Raw genomic sequence first — 25,798 nt, 5'->3', positions numbered from 1 at the left:
CTAAAAAAAAAAACCTTAGAAGGGAGACCGAGTATCTTGCACTTTGCGTACGGGTCTGGACCGAGCACCACGCAGTTTACCACAACCCCCGCCGGCCCTGCGAGGAGGGACTAAGCCACGCCAGGGGTGGAGGAACGTGCGCAGGCCTGTCTTGGCCTGTTATAGACCGGACATTGACGACTCGGGCCACCCCTCTCACCAGCTTTTTCTGGGACCTTGAGATACGGAGAGCGAAGGGGTGAGACCCTTATTTATTTATTGTTCTTTTTGATGAAACCTGTTGCTTGCTACGGAACATTATTCATAGACTATACATATTCTTGTGGAGAAGAACATAGTAATTTGGTATAATATTGCGTACTTTACCCCCCAGTACGGACCAAGTGCGTCCAAAATCCTTAAAATATTATCCTGGATTCTGAGTGGAACTGGATTTGTATCTGCTTGGCATAAGGACACTTACTGTTTCCTCTCCCTTAGTTCTTTGGCCTCTTGGGGAAAAGCGTTTCAAGATTCATGGCATAATATTGTTTTTAAACACTTTTTGGTCAATGAATAAGTGCGAAAGATGGGTAAAAGAAAGGCAGTAAATTTATGTTCATTAAAATCCTCAGGGGGACCACAACAGTCATTGATGAACTATTTAACTGGGGCAATGGGACTATTGAAAAACAGCTAAATTCAGTGGAGGAGACACTAAATCAGGAAAAAATGGGGTGGAAGGTTGATACCTAATAGACAAACTCCTGTTGGAATTGTTTCTCAGGAGCGCCAGTCTGAGGCTACCGACGACCAACTACCCTTAATGGATGTGTACAAAATGTGTCAAATCATATACGCGAATCTTTTCGTCGGCTGGTGGGAGGAGCAGGTGGCCTGGGCGGCTGAAAATGCCGCATGGACAGAGAGGGTAGTATCCTGGCACAGATATATAGACGATCTGTTTATCGTCTTTAAAGGTTCTGTTGAATGTGCCATGGAATATGTCAAGGTACTAAATGAGAACAACCTTAATCTCAGATTTAGTGGGGAGATTAGCACAGAAACCGTGAATTTTTTGGACCTTAAAGTGTTCATAGCTGAAGGAAAGGTGTGTACAGCATTGCATAGAAAACAGACAGCTGGCAATTCTGTGCTCCACGCAACAAGTTGCCATTCAGGGAAAACTATATCGAGTATACCCTATGGTGAACTTTTGAGAATTAGGAGGAACTGTACAAGACAAGATGATTTTGAAAAGGCGGCTAGTGAAAGCTTGTCGAGGTTCAGAATGAGAGGATACACCAGGGAGGTATTACAGGAGTCCAAATTAAAAGCTGATAAGAAATTGAGATCTGATCTAATCTCGAAGGACAGCTATGTCACTTAAGAGACAGGACAGTAATGAGAATAGTATGAGGATGATCATGAACTATTCAACAGATGCCCAGGACATAAGAAAAAAAGTGTGTGAAAAACTGGCACATACTTAAATCTGATCCGGTCATTGGCAAGGACTTACCTAAGTCCTCGTTAATAACGTTCAGACGAGCCAGGTCATTGGGATCAAATATTGTACAAAGCCACTGTAAGTAAGAAGAAAAACCTCCACCATTTGGGAAAGTGACAGGATTTTATCCTTACCTTAAATGTAAGGCATGTAAAAACAGTAGGAAGGTGACTAGTTACCAGATACCAGGGATGAAGGAGCCCAAAAAGATCACTAGTTTAATGAACTGTAACACAAGCCACACGGTGTACTGTCTTGTATGTCCGTGCGGCTTGCGTTATATTGGGAGTACAACTCACCCAACGAAAATCAGGATCTTAGAACACTTGAGGGCTATACAAAATAAAGATCCCACTTATCCAGTGGCGAGGCACTTTGAAGTGTCTCACCAAAGCAACCGAGAACTCCTTAGCTTTTTCTGCATGGACCAAGTACCGGCAGACATAAGGGGAGGAAATAGGCTGCTTCAGCTACGCAGGCTGGAGTCTCGACATATTATTGAGAACCAGACCAAGAAACCGGGTGGCCTGAATGCTGGGGAGGAGCTAGCGGTCCATTTATGAGTCTCATATTGTGTTTTTTCTGCATTGTTGATGATTTTCTAATGTTTAAATTTGTGAGTTGATTGTATTTATCTATACATATATTTTTGTGGAATGCCCATACAGGGCTTAATTTGTAAAATAATTACTATTTGTGCGTTCATTGCCCATCCAGGGTGCAATTTTGTCAGTGATTTAACTGAATGTATACCACTTAGAAATGGTGGTCAGAATGCACAATACATGTCCTTTCTTTATTTTGTTGATTGGCTGTATATATACTTTGCCTAAGGGTGGCGCCGGCCTCTAATTGAGAAAGGCGGTGGCCGAAACGCGTCTTAGAGTGTTTGTCCAATAAATCATACTGGACAGTCCCCCGCGAGTGCTGTGTGCTTTTTGCAACTGAGCTGAGTCTGTGGTAGTGACTGGCGTGGTACCGTCTCCCGCCATTAACAGCACCCGGTCGCGAGTTAGGGAGAGCAGACGGAGAGTGAGCCTCGAGATATATATATATATATATATATATATATATATATATTTATAAGAATCCACAATCCTGAAGCGCCGAACAGCAACAGCAAACGGACACAGCCAGGTACAGACCACAAACCAAGGTTTCAAAGAGAAATGTAGTGCTTTATTCCATCAATGGGGATGGCGGCATGACGCGTTTCGTCCGGGAAACCCGGACTTGATCACATGACAAGACCCAGAGACATGAGTGGTTAAATACTGGTGAAAAAACGAGACTCCTCCCACAAATAAATAGACATAAAGGTAGTATCATTCAGTATATAAAACAATTAATCCAAATGCAATGTACAGTGCAATTCAATGCATGAGTGCAAAAATACTAAATTCACTGTACAATTATAACAGTCTCAAAAGAATAAATTCTGTTAACGGGTATAAAGGGCGAGTGCCCAATGGATAACCATAATATTCATTTATAAATTGTAACTGAACAATAAAAACCAATGTCAGTGGGGCGTGTTGTAAAACCAGTAAATTTGCTATAAAAACCACAAATAGTTTTAAAGTGCAACGAAGAAAAGTGCAGGGTGCATAATCCCAAAAAGTTGGGAACAAACATTGTATATCCAGGTAAAAACCTGGAGCAGAATAAAAATTAGTGATAAAATGCAAAGTGCTAATTGAGTGCAAAGATCGGCAGTGCATATATATAAATGAATAGACAAGGGAGGAGAGAAAAGGGGCAATCACACCTAATAGAACTCATATATAGCAGCAAGCAAATAGGACATACCTATAAAATTCATAGTAGTACAGCTGGGTATGTAAAAACATATATATTTATATATATATTCACTGAAAAAACCATAGGTTTCACACCAGTTATAGTTAGGTGGAAATTTTACTCGCATAAAACCATTGAAATTCCCACGTTATAGTTAGTTGGACTCACTATAACTTGCGCGTGCAATGCACTGCTGATGACGTCACATATTACATCACTCATGACATGGTCAGTGACATCACTCATGACATGGTCAGTGACATCACTCATGACATCACTGAAGACATCTCAAATGACATCACTGATTACAACATCCTTGTGACAAAGTGGCAGACCTCCTATCAGCATAAAATAACCTTTGACACAAACATTCAAAAATAGAAACTAACATTTTCTTAAAAAAGGAGAAACCAATACCAATTACAACAACCTATTAGGTAATTCCAACATCTACATACACATCCACTCATTCACCAACAGTTCTATATAGTCACTCATGCATGTACTTACTCATCATATGTACTCATACACCTATACATCCTGTTACACACTAATACTCATCCATATAGTTACTCACACACAAATTCACACATGCAAATAAACTATCAAAAAACCATTTACTTGATTATACTGCTATATACACACCACTACACATACTTCTACAGAAACGGAAACATATTTACTCTCTTAAACAATCAATTATAAAAACACATACTCACTAACCCACCCATACACACAATCATCCACCCATACAATCTTGCACACATGCTGTCCTCAAAATACATACAAATAGTGAGTCACTCATTCATGCATCTGTGCTCTAAGTAATATCCCCCACCGAACCATACAGACACTGATACTGATACTCAAAAAAAACAACTAATAACCCATATACACACTCATGTAGCTACTCACCAACCCATGCAGCCACTTATACACAAAGTGAGACACAGATACATATATTTAAATATTTAAACATTACTCGCTAATATATGTATTCACTAAGATACATTTAATAAGTCAGTTAACCAATCAATTTTACACAAAAAAACATCCATTTAGACATTTATTTACCCATTTATTCTTCCATCAACCTTTAGATATACATATATAAAAAATATTTATTTTTCAGAAAGATACACATTCACTGGATGATGTCATCAGTGATGTCATTTGAGATGTCATCAGTGATGTCATGAGTGATGTCACTGACCATGTCATGAGTGATGTAATATGTGACATCATCAGCAGTGCATTGCACGCGCAAGTTATAGTGAGTCCAACTAACTATAACGTGGGAATTTCAATGGTTTTATGCGAGTAAAATTTTCACCTAACTATAACTGGTGTGAAACCTATGGTTTTTTCAGTGAATTTAATAGGTTTTTTAAATGCTAATTCCTAACTATAACTGGTGTGAAACCTATGGTTTTTTCAGTGAATATATATATATATATATATATATATATATATTCACTCAAAAAACTATAAGTTTTAGTGGTGTTATAGTTAGCTGGACATTTTACTCATACAAAACCATTGAAATTGCTCCTATATAGTTAGTTGTACTAACTATATTTCGCGCACCCGCAATCCACTGCTGATGATGTCACATATTAGATCATTCATGACATGGTCAGTGACATCACTGACGACATCTCAAATGACATCACTGATGACATCATCCAGTAAATGTGGTTTGCTTCGTTATTTAAATAGGCTTTATATACATAGCAATTTGCACTGAAGAATAAGTGGATATATATAAATAAATATTTGGATGGAGGATTTAGTAGCAGTGTAATTGACTGTTTACTTGACCAATTTATAATGTCTCACTAAATATAGTGGATAGTGACTAAACTGTGTGAATATCTGTATCACTTTGTCAGTTGTTGTGTAAACTGATTCTACAGTTGGTTACTAGCTATGTGAAAGTCTATATTAGTTATTGATTAGTTAACTGAGTATTTGTATGGGAGTGTGAAAGTGTGTGTGGTTCGGTGGGGGGGTGTGTGACTGTCCAAAGATGTGTGAATAGTTGATTCAATAGATATATGAAGTTAAAACTACATGTTCTAACAGTTGTTTGGGTGAGTGAATATCTTTATGGGTGTGATGATGAGGAAATATATTTCTCAATGGTACAGGTCCAACAAACTAGAAAAATAAAAGGCAGTGTATGTGTCAGTTGTTGTATATAAATAAGTATACATAAGACACAATGATTGTGTGAGTGACTGTATGGATAACTGTATACTTGTAATAATGATTTTATAATTCACTAAGTATGACTTACTATCTAAATGAATAGAAGAACTGGTGTTTGTATAAGTGTTTTGCTAAGTAAATATGTAAGTATGATCCATTGTTTGCATAAGTGAGTAGGATGACTTCATATGTGAATAGGATGCGTGCTGTTGTTTAATGTCGATATAGATGTATAAGTATTTTTGATAGTGTTCTATTGTTCATTGACAGCATGTATGAGTGAATCCATAGGTAAGTGATTAGATGTGTGTATACATCTATGAATCACTGAGTGGATTTTTAGATACTTGTATTGCTGTGACAATGAATTTAAATATGATACTCTGTATTTTACAAAGAGTGATGAAAATTTGTAATAGTGTATGAAAAGGTGTATGTGATTGTCACGTGGATGATGTCATCAGTGATGTCATCAGTGATGTCATTTGAGATGTCATCAGTGATGTCACTGACCATGTCATGAATGATCTAATATGTGACATCATCAGCAGTGGATTGCGGGTCCGCGAAATATAGTTAGTACAACTAACTATATAGGAGCAATTTGAATGGTTTTGTATGAGTAAAATGTCCAGCTAACTATAACACCACTAAAACTTATAGTTTTTTGAGTGAATTTCAAAGGTTTTTTAAAAGCTAATTCCTAACTATATAACTAATGAAACATATGGTTTTTTCAGTGAATCTCAAAGGTTTTTTAAATGCTAATTCCTAACTATATAAGGCCTGAAACCTATGGTTTTTTCAGTGAATTTCAAAGGTTTTTTAAATGCTAATTCCTAACTATATAAGGCCTGAAACCTATGGTTTTTTCAGTGAGTTTCAAAGGTTTTTTAAATGCTAATTCCTAACTATATAAGGCCTGAAACCTATGGTTTTTTCAGTGAATTTGCAAGGTTTTTTTAAATGCTAATTCCTAACTATATAAGGCCTGAAACCTATGGTTTTTTCAGTGAATTTCAAAGGTTTTTTAAATGCTAATTCCTAACTATATAAGGCCTGAAACCTATGGTTTTTTCAGTGAATTCGCAAGGTTTTTTAAATGCTAATTCCTAGCTATATAAGGCCTGAAACCTATGTTTTTTTCATTGAATTCGCAAGGTTTTTTAAATGCTAATTATATTAGTGGATAACGTTTTTATATATTAAAACGTTTTTTAAATCTCAAATGCCTGCTTTGCTAACAGAGTTTGTAAGCACAGGCTCTTTTGTCTCTGGTGGCCATCTTGGGAGACTGCATATCAGAATTTTTTTAATGAAATATAAGAGGATTGGAGAAGTCACTCAAAATGTGCCCTAATTTTTCTTTCTTCAGCACTAATCATAATTTCTATGGCAAAATGAACCCCCTCATTTTGTTCCTTTGCAAATTAAATGTTTTAAGTGTTACCACTTTATTCCAATCAAGATGACTTCAGGTGTGCCATACTTTTGTCATAAGTAAGACTGTTAGCGCTCTAGTTGTTCTTTAGAACACTCTGGGACATTCTGTCATTGGGCTATAGTTGGGCTACATCTGGCTGATATTTGGGATACATTTGTTTTTTTTTGTCTCTGGTGGCCATCTTTGGGCTACATTGGGCTACATTTGGGCTCTAACATATATATAGCCCAATGTAGCCCAATATATATTTTTTCAAAGTTAATTTTTGTAAAAACCACTGGAGCACATATCTTGAGACATAGCAAAGGCACATCGGGCTACCAGTCCCTACAATTTTGCCAAGTTTGGTGGAAAACCATTCAGCCTTTCGGGCTAAAAGTGAGTCCAACCGCCCTATGGAAATTAACATGGGGAAAACACGTTTTGGGACCCCCCTTTTATCTCGGCCCCCGCTTGACGAATCCCCCCCAACCTTTCAGGGAAGGACCGGAGCGCCGCGAGGCAAAGTTAAGGAAAATTTCAGGAAGATTCCTCAACCGGCGCCAAAGTTATTCCCAATAGAATGTTGCGATTTCCCTATGGAAAACAATCCTAACTATATATACCTAATATATATATATATATATATATATATATATATATATATATATATATATATATATATATATATATATATATATAAAATTTCTATGGCAAAGTGAAACCCCTCATTTTGTTCCTTTTCAAATTAAATGTATTAAGTGTTACCACTTTATTCCAATCAAGATGACTTCAGGTGTGCCATACTTTTGTCATAAGTAAGACTGTTAGCGTTCTAGTTGTTCTTTAGAACACTCTGGGACATTCTGTCATTGGGCTATAGTTGGGCTACATCTGGCTGATATTTGGGCTACATTTGTTTTTTTTTGTCTCTGGTGGCCATCTTTGGGCTACATTGGGCTACATTTGGGCTCTAACATATATATAGCCCAATGTAGCCCAATATATATTTTTTCAAAGTTAATTTTCGTAAAAACCACTGGAGCATGTATCTTGAGACATAGCAAAGGCACATCGGGGTACCAGTCCCTACAATTTTGGCAAGTTTGGTGGAAATCCATTCAGCCGTTCGGGCTAAAATTGAGTCCAATCGCCCTATGGAAATTAACATGGGGAAAACACGTTTTGGGACCCCTCTTTTATCTCGGCCCCCGCTTGACGGATCCCCCCGAAACTTTCAGGGAAGGAGCGGAGCGCAGCGAGGCAAAGTTAAGGGAAATTACAGGCAGATCCCTCATTCGGCGCCAAAGTTATTCCCAATAGAATGTTGCGGATTTCCTATGGAAAACGAACTATAACTACCTACTGGCGATCTGCCAGTAGGATGGAGATATATATATATATATATATATATATATATATATATATATATATATATATATATATATATCCAGGATTGTGACCTTCAACCACTTCTAAGAGCCCTAGAAACCCTGAGGAGACTTCAAAAGTTCACAAGAAAAATCTCCCTGTAGCCAAGTCGGGACCTCCTAAAAAAAATTATATATATATATATAACATATACCTATACCGATGAAGGATGGGTAAATGCCTGGCTAAGAGCACAACTAATAATCATGTAGGTGACCTTAGCAACATAACGGATAAAATGGAAGATCTACACAGAGTTATTAGGTACGCCTTAAATAATGTATCAACGAGGGTGACCTCAATTGGAGAGATTTTAAACAAGCAGTTAGTAAATCAACAATGTTCCACTAAGGCCAAATTAGCAACGTTCCCAGTTAGTGAGCCATTACCCCTGCAGGCTCACCAATATCCGGTGGGAGTACGTCATAATGATCCCAACATGACAGTGGTGTCTACGTATCCTCCTCACCCCATAAAGATAACTAGGGGCCTACTTCAGTTGAAAACGAACACAACGATTGACAATAATAACACAAGAACAACTTTACAGGCACCGACTAAATTATATACTACATTTAACGAGTTGATCCTGCCTCCATCTTTAATTGGACCCCAAACAGATTTGGGTACGCTGGATTTGTGGCCAACAGCGACTCCTTACACAATAGTCCTGGCCAATATACCAAGATTATTGTCTCAGGCAATTGAATCTAGGGATTTCAGGACTGAGTGAGAAAGTTGTGTCTACAGTGGCCGGAACATTTCTTCCGGCGGAGATAGCGAGAGGCACACAGGTGACACAATCCAGATGCCCCGAGAGAACCCTCTCAAGTGACCCTCACTGATCTCATGGGATCTTACCCTACCTACTAAGGGGAAGTTCTACTCCCTTCATTTATCCGAGTGCACTGAAATATTTGGGCCACTATAGAAACAACTTTCTCACTCAGTCCTGATGAAGCACCCTGGTTCTCCCGCTGAGATCATTAAAGCGCAAAACATGTTGATGAGAACATATGCCCACTAGGGACATATAGTTACCCAGCTACCAAGGGACATAATACCCCTTAAAGCTGCACCATACACTTTGTTTTAATAATGACAGAGGGATCACCTTAATAAAAATGAATCACTCTCCCTCCAGCCGTTTTTAATACACCTTCTAGGACTTCACTGCCACTTACACCCACGCACCCATACAGCTTCATCAAAAGATCTCTGAAAAAGAGACCCTTTGGGGGACCCGTAGGTCATTGCATCGCCGACCCGACGAGGAGTAAAAGCCCAGTGATCAAACATATCATCCTTCGGGGTGTGTGAGGGCATCAAGATGAAGACACACTGCCCCCTACAATTAGAGTAGCACACGACAAGAGTACCTCTTACTTCCCTTCCCTTTTTCTCTCTCTACTTAGGAACAGTGACTCCCTTTTGGTATATGAACAACTTTGTGCCCCACACCAAAGCGATAAGCAACCATTTCCCTTTAAGCATTACTTTCGAATTCCCACATAATGCGCTAAATCAAACGGGTAATTCTGAACACATTGTACAGAATATTGTTATGAATAAAATTAATGGCTATGCCCTGTGTTGGTCTATGATGGGACCGAATGAATTCACAAAAGCCCTTGTAACTAATTGTAAACAAGATTTTTTAGCCTGTCTTGATTAGACTACTTCCCATGCTGAAATTTTAAAATCTTTTACGCGGGTCACCTCCGAGGTTAAAAGGGCCCTACTTGTGGAAACCAAAAAAAAACCCTGACAAGAAGAAGTGTTCCCATGGCTTTATTTCAAATTGGTCAGAGTCAATCTTGGTCCCAATTTTTAAGAAGGGAGATCACAATAATCCTACATGTTACTGTCCAATTTCATTATTGGACTCCTTGGTCTAAGTGGCGGGCCGTGTTGTGTTGAATAGACTCCAGACTTGGGCTGAAAATGCTGGCATTATTACAGAAATGCAATACGGCTTCAGACAGGGCTTAGGCACGATTGAGCAGGGCCTAAACTTAGATATTATTCTGGGTAAATCTACACGGGCCAAGCAAGGTAAGCTATAGCTGGACTTCGTAGATCTTAGCTCTGGATTCAGCTGCATTAGACATCATAAATTATGGAGTATCTTAGAGGATTTGGGCGTGGAAACTTCACTTATTAATTTTATGAGCCAATTAAACCGTGATGCTGAAGCCTGGGTCCGTTAAGGAATCAATGGAGAGTGCTCTGCAAAGTTTGCAATAGGGAAAGGGGTAATGCAAGGATGTGTCTAGGCCCCTTTTTTAGGTTGAGCATTCAAGGCCTCTTTTATATACTTTAGTATGTACTTATATACTTTAGCATATACTTATATGTGTATGTCCTTGGTGGGCTTGGAGATGAGCCCTAGGACTTGTCAGCTTCCGCTTAGGGGCTTTTTTTCAGTTCAACTGCCTCTATTTAACTGTCTTGATAGAACACAACCCGTAGAGGTCAGTAAAATACCAGAATTGCTTTCTGATGAGGAAATTTCTCTTTTTTTATTTTTCTGGCAACTGCCTCTATATACCTTTCTTGATAAAAAAAATGACCAGCAGAAGTCAGTAAAATACCAGAATCACTTCAGCATTCTCTGGATTCCAGTCCATAGAAATTGTCTTCCACGAGCACCTGTAGACAATAATATTTTTTTCAAATCCTGCGTTTTCAGTGATCTGACCGCTGAAGGCCCTGATTTTATATTAAAAACAGAGATTTTTACTATAAAATTTCCTGCTGAAAGGCAATATTTCTCTCCATTTGTTCCCATACCTGGCATGTCACGCAGTTTGGTGCTTACTTCCCCTCCATGTTAAAGAACAGTAGAGGTTTTAGCACCCAGGCTAATGTGCTGTATAGCTAAATACATATAAGGTCCCAAAGACGATACCGATTGCATTGCAAATGCTTGTTTACTTTGTATATTAATGGCCCAGGCCAAGTTTTAGCGAGCCAATGTCAGGATCTGCCATACATAGATAAGCATCCTATTCCAGCCTTACTGCATGCAGACAGCGCTGTTTCAATGTCACGGACTCAACTTGGGCTCCAAAAAGTAGTGTCTAGTTTCTCAATTTTTATGTATAGTCTGGGTCTGCGAGTGAACACTTCGAAAACATTCATTATGAAATGCGGGAAAAACTGTCCAAAATGTTGAGTCATATGCATCGACAGCAACAAGGTCGAGTTCACCAAGAGTTTTTCTTACTTTGGCATCCTTTTTTAGGTCTCGCTGCGAAGGTAAAAATACCTTTTCCGATCGATTTGGCTTTTCAGCCAAGCACGTGCACGCGTTCCATTGCCTTCAATTGCAACGCATGCACATCCGCCGATTCACTTGCGGGAGCGAGCGCCACCATATGGTAGCAATTATCGCTCCTGCAAGTGGATCTTGCAGCCCCCCTCCTCCCCCCTGCTGCTGCGTGCGCCTCCCCCTGCTCCCGGCAGCCTGCCGGGCTTGTGCTTGTTTAAGTATGATTTGACCAGAATCACAGAATTTTTCTACCTCTCGCCAGACTCGAACCTGGCTTCTCAGCTTCCAAGTTGACCACTTGTTGGACGGCGGGTGGTATTTTAAAAAGGAGACTCATCACTCGGCCCGGATCTGCCTTAATCATTTTGTCTTTTTTTTTAAATCTAATTTCGGCCCGTGGCTGGCACTTTCCTCATGAATTCCCACAACTAATGAAGTAATGCTGAACCAAACGAGCAAATTTCATTGATTAAGTTGTTTCCTTTTAGCGGGCCCGGGCTTATGGCAAACGCGCACCTCCCCCTGGTGCGGCAACCTGCCGTGCTTGTATGCTGTGTAAGCGGGTCGTGGAGCTAACCGGGAGAGAGAGAGAAGACATTAAAGATATTTCCATTGTGGGAATCCACCAATCTTGACTAGCACTAAGCAGGCAAGAGTAAAAGCTGCCATCAAGATAAGTACACCCTCTACTTACACACACCGTCTGCGCCTTCAACATCATACTTGCTCTCCGTAATTAATCTTTAAGGGTTGACGTTTGGTAATAATTTTTCCTTTTCCGGGTAACAAGACTACCAATCATGTGTCTGAACATATTCTGAGAGAGTCTAGTTGGAGTACTGGCAGCGCATCAACCGGTGTTGTGCCCTGCACGAAGTTCGAAGGTGCTCATTGGCTGTAGAGTCAGGCCGGTGTCTTTCGGTATATAAGTACCTTTCCGGCCACTCCCCCAATTTGTGAAGTCCGCTTGATTATATTGGGTCTTTTGTGTATTGTATTGTATGCGTTCTTATATAGCGCAAACTGCCACCCTAGGGGTATCCTGGCGCTCAGACTTAAGGAAACAACCATCAAGTGGCGGAGTTAGTTTATAGCCTTATTAGATATACCTGCCTAACCACCCTTTGGGCAGATTTGATTAATTTAAGTCTCTCGTATAACCGCAGTGGCTGGCACAAGATTTACCGAGACTCTTAGCTATCACTGATTCAAGCTTGTTTTGCTTATTATTCAATGTTTATCACTGCTGAGTTACTTGGGGGTGTGGTTGAACAAGATGTCTTTGGCAAAATAAGTGTGGTATACGTTAGGGATCTGACTGTAACGGATGTGTCGGCCGTCTAAGCCTGTACAAGTTTTATTACCTCCACACACAATTCTCGATGGAAGGGCTTAGGGGAGGGCAATGGGATGCTTTAAGTAGGCAGTTTAGAGTATGGTCGAGTCCGGGTGGTGAGGTGGTCTTTTCTGATCACGGGGATCTGCGACAGGCATTAGGTCTGGTGATAGGTCGAGTGACTAGGACCTGCCCTAATGGTTGCTACTTAGTAGTGCTGTGCACTATTGTAACGTTTGTCTGTCGCGATGACGAGAACTCGGGCGCAGCTAAAGCCAGGAAGTCAGCGGTGTCATCTCTACAAGGCATATCTGAACTTAAATGGTTTAGTTTATTTTATTGTAGATTTATTCTGTTTTGGCTAGGAGTATAACTCAACCTAACTCGAGTTTATGAGCGTTTTCTTGGTGTAAGCAGGATGCTTTAGTTAAGCTATAGGCTGATATTCCAAGTTCACCTTCTGGTAAACTTACCATGTTACGACTTGCCTCTTCTTCTTTTTATTTTTTGTTTATTTAATGTTGTAGTACTATTTGAAGATGGTGACGGGCGGTGTGCGCGCGCTCCATTGCCGGTTTAAAAAGAACACTCTTTTTTCTTTTTTCTGCTAAATCCTCCTTTATAGTTTAATTTCATGAACTTTTCCGTGTTTTTCTAGGTTGGAAAATGTAGCTCATTTCTTCCCATCTTATTTGCTACACATTGACCTAACGTTTTTATGTTCATAATTGTGCCTACTGTTAATCCTTTAAAGGGTGGGCTGGACGGTGGTATGTAGGCTGTATTGGCAACAGATGGTGAGGTTTATAGGGGATTATCGATTATGGAAAGGCTCCTCTAGGGGGGGTAGAATACCGCCAAGTCCTTTGAATTTTAAGCTGTTGCTCGTAGTACTCTGGTGGATAAATCAAAGTTTACGTCTGGGCATAGTGGGGTATCTATTCCCAGTTTGTTTCCTAGCTGTAGTGGGTTCAAGTTTATTTAGGTGAGACGACTTTCGATGTTGTATTTTTTTTTTACTTTTGCGTGCGACAGCGGAATCAGTTTTTAGCCTTATTAGATATACCTGCCTAACCACCCTTTGGGCCGATTTGACTAATTTGATTCTCTCGTATAACCGCGGTGGCTGGCACGAGATTTACCGACTCTCTTAGCTATCACTGATTCAAGCTTGTGTCGCTTATTATTCAATGTTTATCACTGCTGAGTTACTTGGGGGTGTGATTGAACAATATGTCTTTGGCAAAGTAAATGCCTGATATCTGCTCCTGTTCTACTTGTTGGTAGTAAAGGGCATTTTTACTGTGGTGCTGGTACTTGCATGTGTAAGTGTAGCCAAAATTAATAGCAAGGCCAGGACCAAACCTTTGTGTTTAGGAGATGTTTTAAAATCTGTCTTAGAATTTTCAGTGCCACGCTTTAATGTAAGCTACATTAACTTACAGTGTAACACTGTATATAGAAGTTTCAATTCACAAAAAATCTTATTTTTCTAGTATAAATCGAATGTCGTAAGTATGTAGGTCATTTTAGTCTTGGGGTTGGCTAAAAAAGTTTTGCGTACTGATAAGACGGATATTTGGGGGTGGGGCGGTTATCCAAAATAAAAATAGATATATTCTTAGAAAAACTAGCTCCGGGGGGAAATAGGAAATAGAATATATCCTTTACGCAAGAGGGAAAACATTTTTATGTCCGAATAACATGAATATTTAATCCGCAGTTCTGTATTTGTCACTATACATTTGCAGTGCATGCTTAGATTTAGGCCGTTAGTGCGGACTAACGACTTTATGGGGGATTGACTTCACAGAGAAAAAAACCGCATAATGCAATCCAGATCAGTTCTGCTGATCATGGGCCACCTAGTATTACAAGCATTTTACCAGAGGCCTCTTAAAAATAAATGATAGAAACACTACTGTAAGTGTCCATAGATTCAAACCAGCTGCCAGTATAATTAATAGACAGACACTGTACAAATGAAGTCCTTGAAGTCTCGAAACGAATATCGTGGTGGGCGACTTGGTGATTTCTCGCCTGAGGGTTAGGTTAAAAATCCTAACGATACCAAAGCAAAGACGTTTGGCAGGTAGATGAATGTACTATTATACATAGTATGTCTCCACGTTACAAAAATGATGGGAAAATAAGACAAGAGGTAGTTTAGAGCCCAGAATTTTGGCGTTGGGTGCCAGTGGCGGAAGTGAAAATCTTTCCCTCTTGAGCAAATTTTTGTGCTCACAAAAATGTTATGTTAAATTGGGCTCATCCTATATTTTTCTTATGTTTTTATGGTAATTTAGTTCTGGCGGAGCCCAGAGTGTAGGCGGTGTTACTGCCTTCTTGTGTTTTATGGTAGTGATGTGCTGGCGGAGCCCGGATGTTTATGACTAGTCATAGCAGCACACCTAGAGAAGGGGGTTAGTCTTCGGTTTCGGTTTACAAGACCGATGTTTTGTCTAAACTATCCGGGTATCATTTTATTAATTTATTTTCTCATGTCCCAATTAGTGGGAATAAAATAATAAATCATGAGAAGTATAGGACTGGGGCAATTTGTCCAATTTCAATGAATGGAGGTTCAACGGGCTTTCCTCCAATTCAAGTTAAGATAAAAGTGTTTGCTAGTAGGAATCAAAATAAGATTCGAGAGGTAGGGCGGAAAGTTAGGCTCCGTTGTTTTGATGTGTATAGTATTGGAACTACTATTAAGATTAGAATAGACATAAGAACATCCTAGCCTGTAATTTCAGCCAAGTCACAGCTTTAAAAAGGATGTATGCACTTCATCTGGAGACTCACTCAGTACCACATATTTAAACCCCCCATAATTACACCCTACTCGATGCAACATTAATACAGTCCACATAATACCGCTCAGTGCCACATATTTACACACCATATAATTACACTATATTAAAAGCAACATAAAAACACTCCACAAAATACCACTATAAACGGCACATAATTACACTGTACTCAATGCAATATAAATGCACTCCACAAAATACCACTCTGTGACATAGTTATGCGCCACATAATTACACTCAACTCAATACAACATAAATACACGCCACATACCACTAAATACCACATAATTACGCTCTACTCATGTCAATCCATAATATTCTGTTTTTCCTTGTTCTATCTAATGGCACCGATAATCTGATATCTTTTTTAACTTATGAAAATATTGCTTTTTTACCCATTGCCGTAATGCTTATGTACATAGAACTTTTTAAACTTTTTATCACATAATTGTTTTTTTTTATGATATGAACTTTTATGGTTTTTCCGACTTTACGAAAACCGAATAAAGTATTTGAATTTGAATTTGACACTCTACTCAATGCAACTTAAATACACTGCACATATTGCCACTCAGTGCCACATAATTACACACCTCATATTTACACTCAACTCAATGCAACATAAATGCAAACCACATAATACCACTAAGTGCCATATAATTACATGCTACATAATTACACTGCACTCAATGCAACATACTCCAAATACCACTCAGTAACACATAATTACACACCACATAATTAAACACTACTAAATACAACACACACTCCACACAATACAACTCAGTGCCACATAATTATACAGCATAATTACACTACACTCAATGCAACATACACTCCAAATATTACCACCCAGTGCCACATAATTACACTCAACTAAATGCAACATTCACTCCACACAATACCACTCAGTGCCATATCATAATATGCTACATAACTACACTGCACTCCATGCAATATACATTCTAAATAAAACCACCAAGTTCCACATAATTACACGCCACATGCAACTACAAAAAAACAAGAAGACATTTTTTATTTAAAATCTTTTTTTAATAAGGTTTTTCAATTATATATCATATCATCTTCGCTTGTATTAAGGTCACAAAAATTCTTAACACTTTTTAATATAACTTTTCAACATAATGCATAGCAGCCACAATGCTCTACAACAGCCAGCCAAAAATTCACGCTAAACACATAATTTCCCAAAGGCGAGACCTATTGGCTATGCCAATGCTTGTGATCATAAGGGGACCTGTTTCCAGGCCATCCAAGCGAGAAAGCTATTATTTGTGAAATCTTCAACTGTCCAAGCTAATTTCGCCGGAAAATTGAGAAGACGCCCAGCAGTAAAATTATTGCAGATATACAAAGCTAAGTGTGTTTCAACTGCTTTGTACGGCGGAGGCATCCGGGGCTACTCCAACACTCACCCCCTGCAGTAAATTGAGAATGCCTTTTTTAGATATATTTTGGCAGTCACAAGTAGTACTGCTACTCATATTTGTCATGCTGAATTAGGGATGCCATATATATCGGACTTAATAAAGATGCAACAAATTTTATTATGGCATAAGATTTGGATTACTACTGACACCAGTTTTAATCATGATATTTTAATTGATTGTTTAAACTTACAACGGGGGTCCTCTATTCCTTGGGTAAATTAGGTTACAAAGTTTGTTAGACCTTGGACACCCCGAATTCTTCAATAACCCAAAACATTTCTTGAGGTAGTAGTTACGCTACGTCACTACTACCTCAAGAAATGTTTTGAAAATTGACTGCTTAAACCTTCTTGAGAAATTTTAAAACCAACGGTACTGAAGAATCAGAAATTATTAATCACTCACAATATACAACCGTATTTGGTATCTGTTATTGGGGCTTGTAACAGGATGATGTTGACTCGCTTTCAACTGGGGAATTTTCATTGGTTGATTAGCTTGCCAGACATGAATGATTGGTCTAGAACCATGTCCTTGTGTCCATGCTATGACAAGTCCTTGCAATCAACCATATACATGTTACAATTTTGTAAATGTTATTCCTTCCCAAGAAAGCAATAGATTTGACCTATTTTAAGGATTTTAGGCTTGAGAAAATGTTGTCCAGCATTTTTAACACTACAACTTTTAGAGGATTAATTGTTTACGAGATCCCTAGCTTTGTATTTGAAAAATGTAATTAGATATAGAAAAACTATGAGCCATGAATTGGCAAATTAATTTTTCTCTTTTATTCTCATTGACTTGTTTTAATAATGTGTGATATATTGTGCTTTTATGGTTCTTTTAAATCGAATAAAGCTTATTTTACTTAATTTGAGTCATGTGCATCATTTATTGACTATTGTGTGCATTTGCAGATGTCTAAAACTCCTCTCTGAAAAGCCTAAGACTGCTCAACCATGCTACTCCCAGCAGAGCACCTTGGAATTGCTAGAGCACGCCCCTGTCCATTCGTAAGGCAATTTGGCGATTCTTTGCACAGTATATATCTCTTTTTGATATACTACCTAAAAAGCCAGCCTCCTACAAGGATCTCTTGGCTCAAAGGCTGTTTGATTTAGGGAGGGTTTTATGTAAAGCATTTAGAGTTCCTCTGGAGAAATACCAATATTTAATGAATTATTGACTGCTCTGTCTAGATTGGCTACAGAGCTAGTCATTGGCATGGGTCTGCAGGCAATTTAGCTGGCACACAGGCATTTGCAACATGGATGAAGGATTGATGAAGCCATCTTGAGATAAAAGGTGAGTGACTGTAGATGTTTTTCTGTTTTGTTATTTGGTAAACTGTATTGAGCTACTGGAATTGTGGTTGAGCAAGGGGAAAGGATGCAAGAAGAGTGAAATTGGTGGGTGAGACGTAATACAAGTTTGCCCTCCAAACAGCAAGGACATGTAGTGAGGAGGACTTCCGATATACCTTCAAGGAATCAGGATATTTTAAGGTACTACCACTTCAAGTATTATGGCCAGCGGACCCTTTTTCTTCTGAAATCTTCTAGCGAAACAGTTGTTTGTGACATAGTGGTCTGAACGCCCCTCATCTTCTCTCTTTATTCGCTGTGTTAAGGGTTTGCGGCTACTCTCAACTCTACAGCCTGTAGGCAAGCTCTCCAAGACATAGGTCAGGTGTCCCTTGAGCAAGTCAGCCAGCGGGTCACAAGGAGTGTTAATCTTACTGGCTCCAGTCAGTTTACCTTTATACCAACTCATTGTTCTTATGAAGAAAACAAAACATCCAAGCTGCTAATCATTTAGAGGGTGAAGGGCAGCTATTCCTGCATGTGTGCTCTGTGCAAAGATGGACAATGATTGGAAATAATGTATATTTACTTCATTGATTAAGCATTAAGACACAAATATGCACTTATTTAGTATCCACAAAAAGTAATATTTATAGGAGTCAAGTAAACATATATGTAGTGAAAAGACCCTAAAATAAGCCATATTAATTTAAGAAAAACATATTGCCTGAACATGCTGTTGGATTGTGAATGTTCCCTGTGGGGTGTGCACTCATGTTGTCATGTTCGAAGTGCTTGACTGCGACTCACTTATATCCCAGTTTTTACGCTAATATACCATGTGCGGAAGCCCACCCCTTGTCTCTGACAAAAATGGAGCCCTGCAACTGTGTTGTGACATGGAGGGGTGCACCAATTGCGCTATCATTTTGCTGACAGAGGACTACTGCCCTGTCATGTTTTTAGCATGTATAAAGGTGGTGGCAGCATATAGTGATTTGTAAATCCACAGTTGTGATCAGACTGCTATCTGTCTAGGCGGCCTGACTTGTGTAATGTTCTGCATCAATGTGTAATCTAGACCCTAGTACTAACATCGTAGTGGATTGTGTGTGTTTGCGGCTTGTATAGTACATGCAGTATGTGCAGGAGGCCTGCAGGTTCCGCTTTGGAAGCCTATATTCTGCAACCTGCGCACAAGATGTATGTGAGATTGTTTTCACAGACAGTGAAAGAGTATCATTCCTAAAAATGGAGGGAGGCGACACAGCTCATTTAAACTTCACTCAAGCAACTTGTGCTAAGTGGAGCTGCTGATTAGTTTTCATGTGGTACTGTAATTTGGTAGGTGTTCAGGCTGGGACTTTAATCTTTGCTGCTCAGGGTGAGAAACCAACCTTTTGTCTTCATCCTGATCACTGTGGCTGGTGAAAAGCCAGTTGCAGAAACTTCACGCCTCTTTGGGCCTCTGTTGTGTGTGCTCCAGGCTGGAGACTCCCCTGCTGGTAAGAGCATCACCCTACACAAAGGTTCTGTCTGGGGCATAGCCTAGAGAGGACACTCGACAGAAGAACCGCTACAAACTTGTTTTGAGATTGCAGACAGAGAATACACATTCCTTATCTGCTGTGACTGCAAAAAGTGGCAACTACTTAAATCTTTGTTGCTCCTGTTCCAAGTCCTTTCACCAAGGAAGGGAGTTTTCCGCAGCATACTTTGGGACTGCTGTACAACAACCAGAAATGGTGTCTGTTCGACCACCAGCTTCACAGAGTAGAGGGTACATCAACTGGAGTCTTTACTTGCTGGAAGAGGTATACCCCTGACCTAAAGCGCTTGGAAGCCAGCCTGCCTGCTGAGAGAGTGAAAGAGCCTGTCAAGCTGCAGGAGGTCTGACTGTGCAGGTAGTGTCAAACTGCCAGACTCTAGTGTGGAGGGTCTACCAGGAGAAAGAAGACTGCAGAATGCAAACTTCAAATCCTAAGAGGGTGGGTGCAGTCTCTTCAGAAGTGCGGTTCCAAGAGGGAATAACAAACAGGCAGCCAACCTTGCAAAAGGAACAATCAGGGCTGACCTCACTGCTTTATCCGAGAACTGTGCCCATAGTGAATGTAGCCACTGAAACTCATAGCAGTTCCCTTGGCTGATATCACCAGAGAAGTCAAAAACTATATTTATGGTGGATGTCACTGTTGTACCCAAGAATTGTGCACCTGACAGTCATCACTGCATTATTTACAAAGTGCATCCTGTGGCTGCAAGCGTGCTGTTGTGACTCACTTGTAAGTGGTGGCCCATCTGCTGCCCAGTGATAAAGAAGCAGGTCTGATGCCTGCCATGAGCCCTCACCAACTTCCGTTACCTCCATTCACCAAAGGACTCACGGCTGGAGCTCTGGCTGCCCCATCCTGCTGCAGCTTACCCAGACTGAGGGACACTCCTGCAACCATGCTGTCTCCTCCTAGGAGTGGGCGATATCGGAGACACAAGTTGCTGAAACGCATAGAGTCCTGCATTGTGGTGAGGCTGTATCTAGGAGACTGTATTCAACTGAGCACAACCATAATTGAACTGAGGTACCTGCACCTGAGCCTTGATTAATGTCTCACAAAATTTACCTAACGAGGACCTGCATAGACTCATAGAATAGGGACTTTTGTGAATGAGAGAAGAGAAAGACAGTATCCCAAGGTGCAGTACCCTAAGTGGCAGTGCATATTATTGTACCAGCAGCAAAATACAATTTTAAGCATGTCTGTTAAAGGATGTTTCTTATCCAAATAAAGCACTGGGTTGACCAAACAGATGTTGCTCTGTTGGGTGATCTGAGTTTTTATACCCCTTCACTACATGTCTGAGAAGCATCTGACTGCTCCAAAGTGCTACCACTGAGGCTCAAGTGCTGAAGGGGTCATTGTACGTGGCCCAGTTTGTGAAGCCAAAGTAGTACAGACTCTGGGACATCCGAGGTAAACCACCGCTGCCCCCATGGCTGAGGCCTAGTAGCCCCTGCTTTTCCCATTCCCCCTGAACTGGATCTGACACATGCCGTCTGCCAGTAAGGATATGTATTCAGAGTAGTCAGTGTCATTCACTTAATACTAAGTTTTCAATGTAAGTCAAGGACACAGTGGGTTCAGGTAGTAGTGGTGCAAAAGGCATTGAAGGAAAAGAATGAAGACAACGATTTTTGCATAAAACAAAACTGTTTTAAAAAACACTTCACAACTTTTGGATAATCACCAGTACTCCACATAACTCCTTGTGTTATTCTTGAAGCTTAATGTTCTTGAGTTAATGTATAGTGCTATGATGTGAGTTTTAAGCATCATTTCGAAGGTGTTTCAGTACTTCTGGGATGTACCTTCTAGGTGTGGCTATGGCCATACCTTGTGCAATCAAAAAGCTTTAAGAAACACAACTGTCAGAGAGACTTTGGCTCCTCCCATATGTTTACCTTAATTACAGCATTTGATTGGGCAGAACTTGTGTGGTGCTGCACTTCTGTTGACTCCTGAGTGGTTTCTCTCACTTTACAAGCCACCCCATTAAAGTGCAATAACATGGCAGTGTGCAAGAAGACCCCTCCACAATGAGGTGATGGTATTGGCTAAGAATATCATTCTGTGAGCCAACAGCAGTATAACTGGTAGATGTATTGGTGAATAGAGCTTCCCAGCAAGCAATTTCCCAAATCAAAATGGTTGCTATGTTCAGCGCATTTGCATTAGTGATATTCAAAACCGAAAAAGTTTGTTTTGCCTAACCTTCCTTGCACCCCAGAAGAGCTGCTCACTGCAGCCTCAGCATCCTACACCAACTTACAACCTCCCTTCACTGGCTCCTTTACAGACTGCTCCGATCTCACACACCAGTTGTACTCTCAGCATGCTCTCCTCTCCAAAACCATCCCCTGTAGAGCGCTATTGCTAAGCAGGCCAACAGGGCCAAGATGCTGCTCTACATCATGGCTTCAGAAGCAGCAAAAGCAGCATGTCCGGCCACAGGTGACCGCCCCACCTTTCTTTAAAGTGGCTGTTATGAAGACCAATAGGGCTCAGTGAAGGGCCAACAAGAGCCTCTTGAGCTGTAAATTATTCCTCCACCTGCACCATTCATTTATCCTGCAGAACCTGTCTACTCTCATACCAGATCACAGCCACAGTTGAAGTGCTTCATGTTTAGCCTGATGTGCTGCCCCCCGTCCTGCTGCCTTTGTCTGCTTTCACCACTCCCTCTTGGCTAATCCCTGCTGCCTAAGGCTGATTCCAGCTCCCACACCAGTCCCCAAAGCCCCAGCTCCATCTCCTTCTCCAGACGTTACCACAATCCCAGTACACTCTCCCCTCTTGCATTGCACCTGTAGTTAAAGGTGGAACTGAATAAGCGTCTAGTACTGCAGGATGGACATATATTCTGTCACTGCATTTGTAGACGTTTGGAGGTTCACAAGTATTCAGTAGTTTAATGTGCACTGTGCTACAGGTGTGGTCTGGAAGTGCTGAGTGACAGTGAGTGGTGTAAGTGCAGGTTGAGCAGTGTGAGTGCAGGGTGAAAGGAATGCCTGTGCAAGTGCAGAGTGATAGGTGCAAGTGCAGCATGAGTGGTATGCCCATGTGAGAACTGTCGCTAGTGTGCACTTGTGAATGGATGGTGTGAGTAAAAGGTGAGCTCGTGTGAGTGGAGGTGACTCGTGAACCTGTGTGAGTGTAGTGTGAGCTGAGTGAATGCAGGATGATGTATCCCTAGACAGCCTAAGTAATTCACTGTATCCTTGGCAGGTGGCAAGTGAGGATTTGAACTATGGTTATCGAAGCTGATCCTGCAAAAATATGTCGGCCTTTTGGGCAGGTCGAAAACTATTTTTCTAACGGGGGAACGGTCATTGAAGGCCAGACACAGATGCTGAGTTCTGGCACTGGAAAAAGTCTTCATGGAACTTGGGGCCAAAAAATCTTGTGAATTCTGCCACTACTTCACCCTTCATCTAGTGGCTAAATTATGCACCGTAAAACCAGGAAGCCTGGTTCAAAACACCATTTACCGGCTAAACGAAATCTGCTTTACTCTAGGCAATCATCTTATTTCACTGTACCTCCATGTCTTCTATTGCCCCTTTTAAGAGTACCTTAAAAAAACTAAGTTTAGTATGTGCTCTGTACAAAAACTTCACTTTTATACGTTTTAATAGACTTTAATGTTGCTCCATATGTTCTAAAAATCTAAGCTGGGTTCACATGACAACTGACTTGCCTCTTGGTTCACTGCTAGTCAGTGCCACTGGAGTTATGCTGCAGAGGAGGACCAAATTATTCAACAGTGTTGGCTAAATTATGTGCCAAGAAAAGACAAATTATGTGGCGTAGCGCAGCACATTTTGTGGTAGTATTACCTCATTGTTTTGTCATTTTTACACAAGGTGACACTGTCTGAAAGATTTCACCTTATTAATACTGATTTAACATCTAAATACAGCATTACGCAACTGAAATATGAAGGGCCTTCTAGAGCGCAGGAACACACATGGCCATGTTTTTAGTCAAGTTTGACTCATTTGAGCTAGAACAATTTTGTTTTGTCAAAATCTACAGATTATGCCGCAGATGAAGGATTAGGTGGCAAATAGAGCAATCCAATATAATTAGAAAAACGCTTGAATCGCATAATCCTAGTGGTCCTGTTTTAGCATCATCATTGCAGGCATGAACGTTTCAAAGTTTACATGTGTAAACTGTCAATTCTTATAAATGTCAGTCAATGGAGAAATTCATTTTTCTTTAGTGGAACGCTTCCAAGTTAAATTAACACGCTTTTTGAAATGTGAGTCTTTCACAGATTTTTAAATGATGAATTATATAACAGGTAAAGGGCTCAGTTCCTGTTTTGGACCTTAGAGGCAAACCAGGCCAACGACTGGGCATTTTATATTATTGTGCTACATGCCTATGTTTATATTGTAAATGAAATCCTTTTATCCTATCACCTGCTCTAGCAGCAACAGTCCAGGGACAGCAGGGGGACCGGTCGCAATTAAAACTCACAAAGACCCGTGAACTGATAAATGGTCTTTTGAAGACCTGCAAAGTACTTTGGATGAGGCCAGACTGAGTCGTCAACCCCTTCCATTCCCCAACCTAGGACAGTTGAAGAGCTCCCTGTGCACTCCACAGAGTGAGCTATGGCAGACGATGTCGGGGAGGGGTGGGGGACCTGTGTTTTACCAGCTGTGAATGATATGTACCCCTCCCCCCCCCCCGCTTCTAATTACTCTCTCATTTTGACTTCTTACTTTCCTCATACTATAATTACCATAGCGTTGAAATTAGAGGGCGAAATAGGAAGAAAAGTATTGCATCTGCTCTCAAGCTCTGAACGTCTGGATATCCTGGTGGTTAAGTGTTGGCAGGGTGGGGTTCCAGTGACCCTTGAGCAGATATATGGAAGGTATCAAAGAAAACTCTGTCTACAATTTAGGTTGAGTCTAAGAAATATTTATTGCAAAAATTAATAGCGTGAGTCACAGAAGGAACCAACTAGTGGATTCCCCTTCACCGGTAATGGAGGCAAAATGCTAATAAATACCCTATCACAAATTGTTTGTAGTACTGTTTACAGGACTATTTTCTCACAAAGAATAGAAGTGCGTGCATAGATGAGCTCAGGATGAAGCTCGCAGATGTTCTTCTTACCTAACAATGTAAACTGTTTAAGCTGAGCAAGATAGTCTTGCCAGATTCATGCCTTGAGTGCCCAGGCACATATAATCTCACCTTAAAGATGGGCACATTCGTTGAGCATTGTTGGAATAAGCTGAAAATATAGCATTTACAAGATACAATAGTGAATAATTAGCATTTTAATTTCACAAATGTGTAATTAAAAATCTTAGATTCAGAATCGCACCCTCCTTTATTGACATCTAACGCACTTTCTGCCCCAGATGGGTGAGGGTTGTATGAGCAGTCTCGGTGGCTGGTCAGCAACAAGCTTCACTATCAAAGAGACAGTACACATTTTGCCCCATCTGTTTGACGAAAGGACGGGCAGCTAATATTCTATTACCCAAAAGACCTTTTATGCCTCTGACATGAAAATGGCGGGATATTTCTAGGTGAGGCTTCAGCAGAGCATTGCATGAAGGAGGTTCCAGGGACTAATACACTTTCTTAAGTTTCTGATTAAATGATCTTCCCAACTTGACTACTTATAGTGCGTTGAACGTTCAAAATCAGTGTCAATTGTGAATCGTAAAAGCACCAACTC

General features: G+C 40.3%; 1 protein-coding gene and 1 pseudogene across 3 annotated transcripts in view; one reads left to right on the top strand and one right to left on the bottom strand.

Annotated features, from left to right (window-relative positions):
• Nucleotides 1–25,798, top strand: part of LOC144820365 (arylsulfatase A-like) — a 317,042-nt gene that overhangs the window by 260,320 nt on the left and 30,924 nt on the right. The gene's annotated exons all lie outside the window — the stretch shown is intronic.
• On the bottom strand, nucleotides 13,405–14,334 carry LOC144777356 (18S ribosomal RNA; annotated as a pseudogene).

The sequence above is a fragment of the Lissotriton helveticus genome, chromosome 1_1 (genome assembly GCF_964261635.1).
Source record: "Lissotriton helveticus chromosome 1_1, aLisHel1.1, whole genome shotgun sequence".
NCBI lineage: Eukaryota > Metazoa > Chordata > Amphibia > Caudata > Salamandridae > Lissotriton > Lissotriton helveticus.
This window is presented reverse-complemented; position numbering and strand designations above follow the sequence as displayed.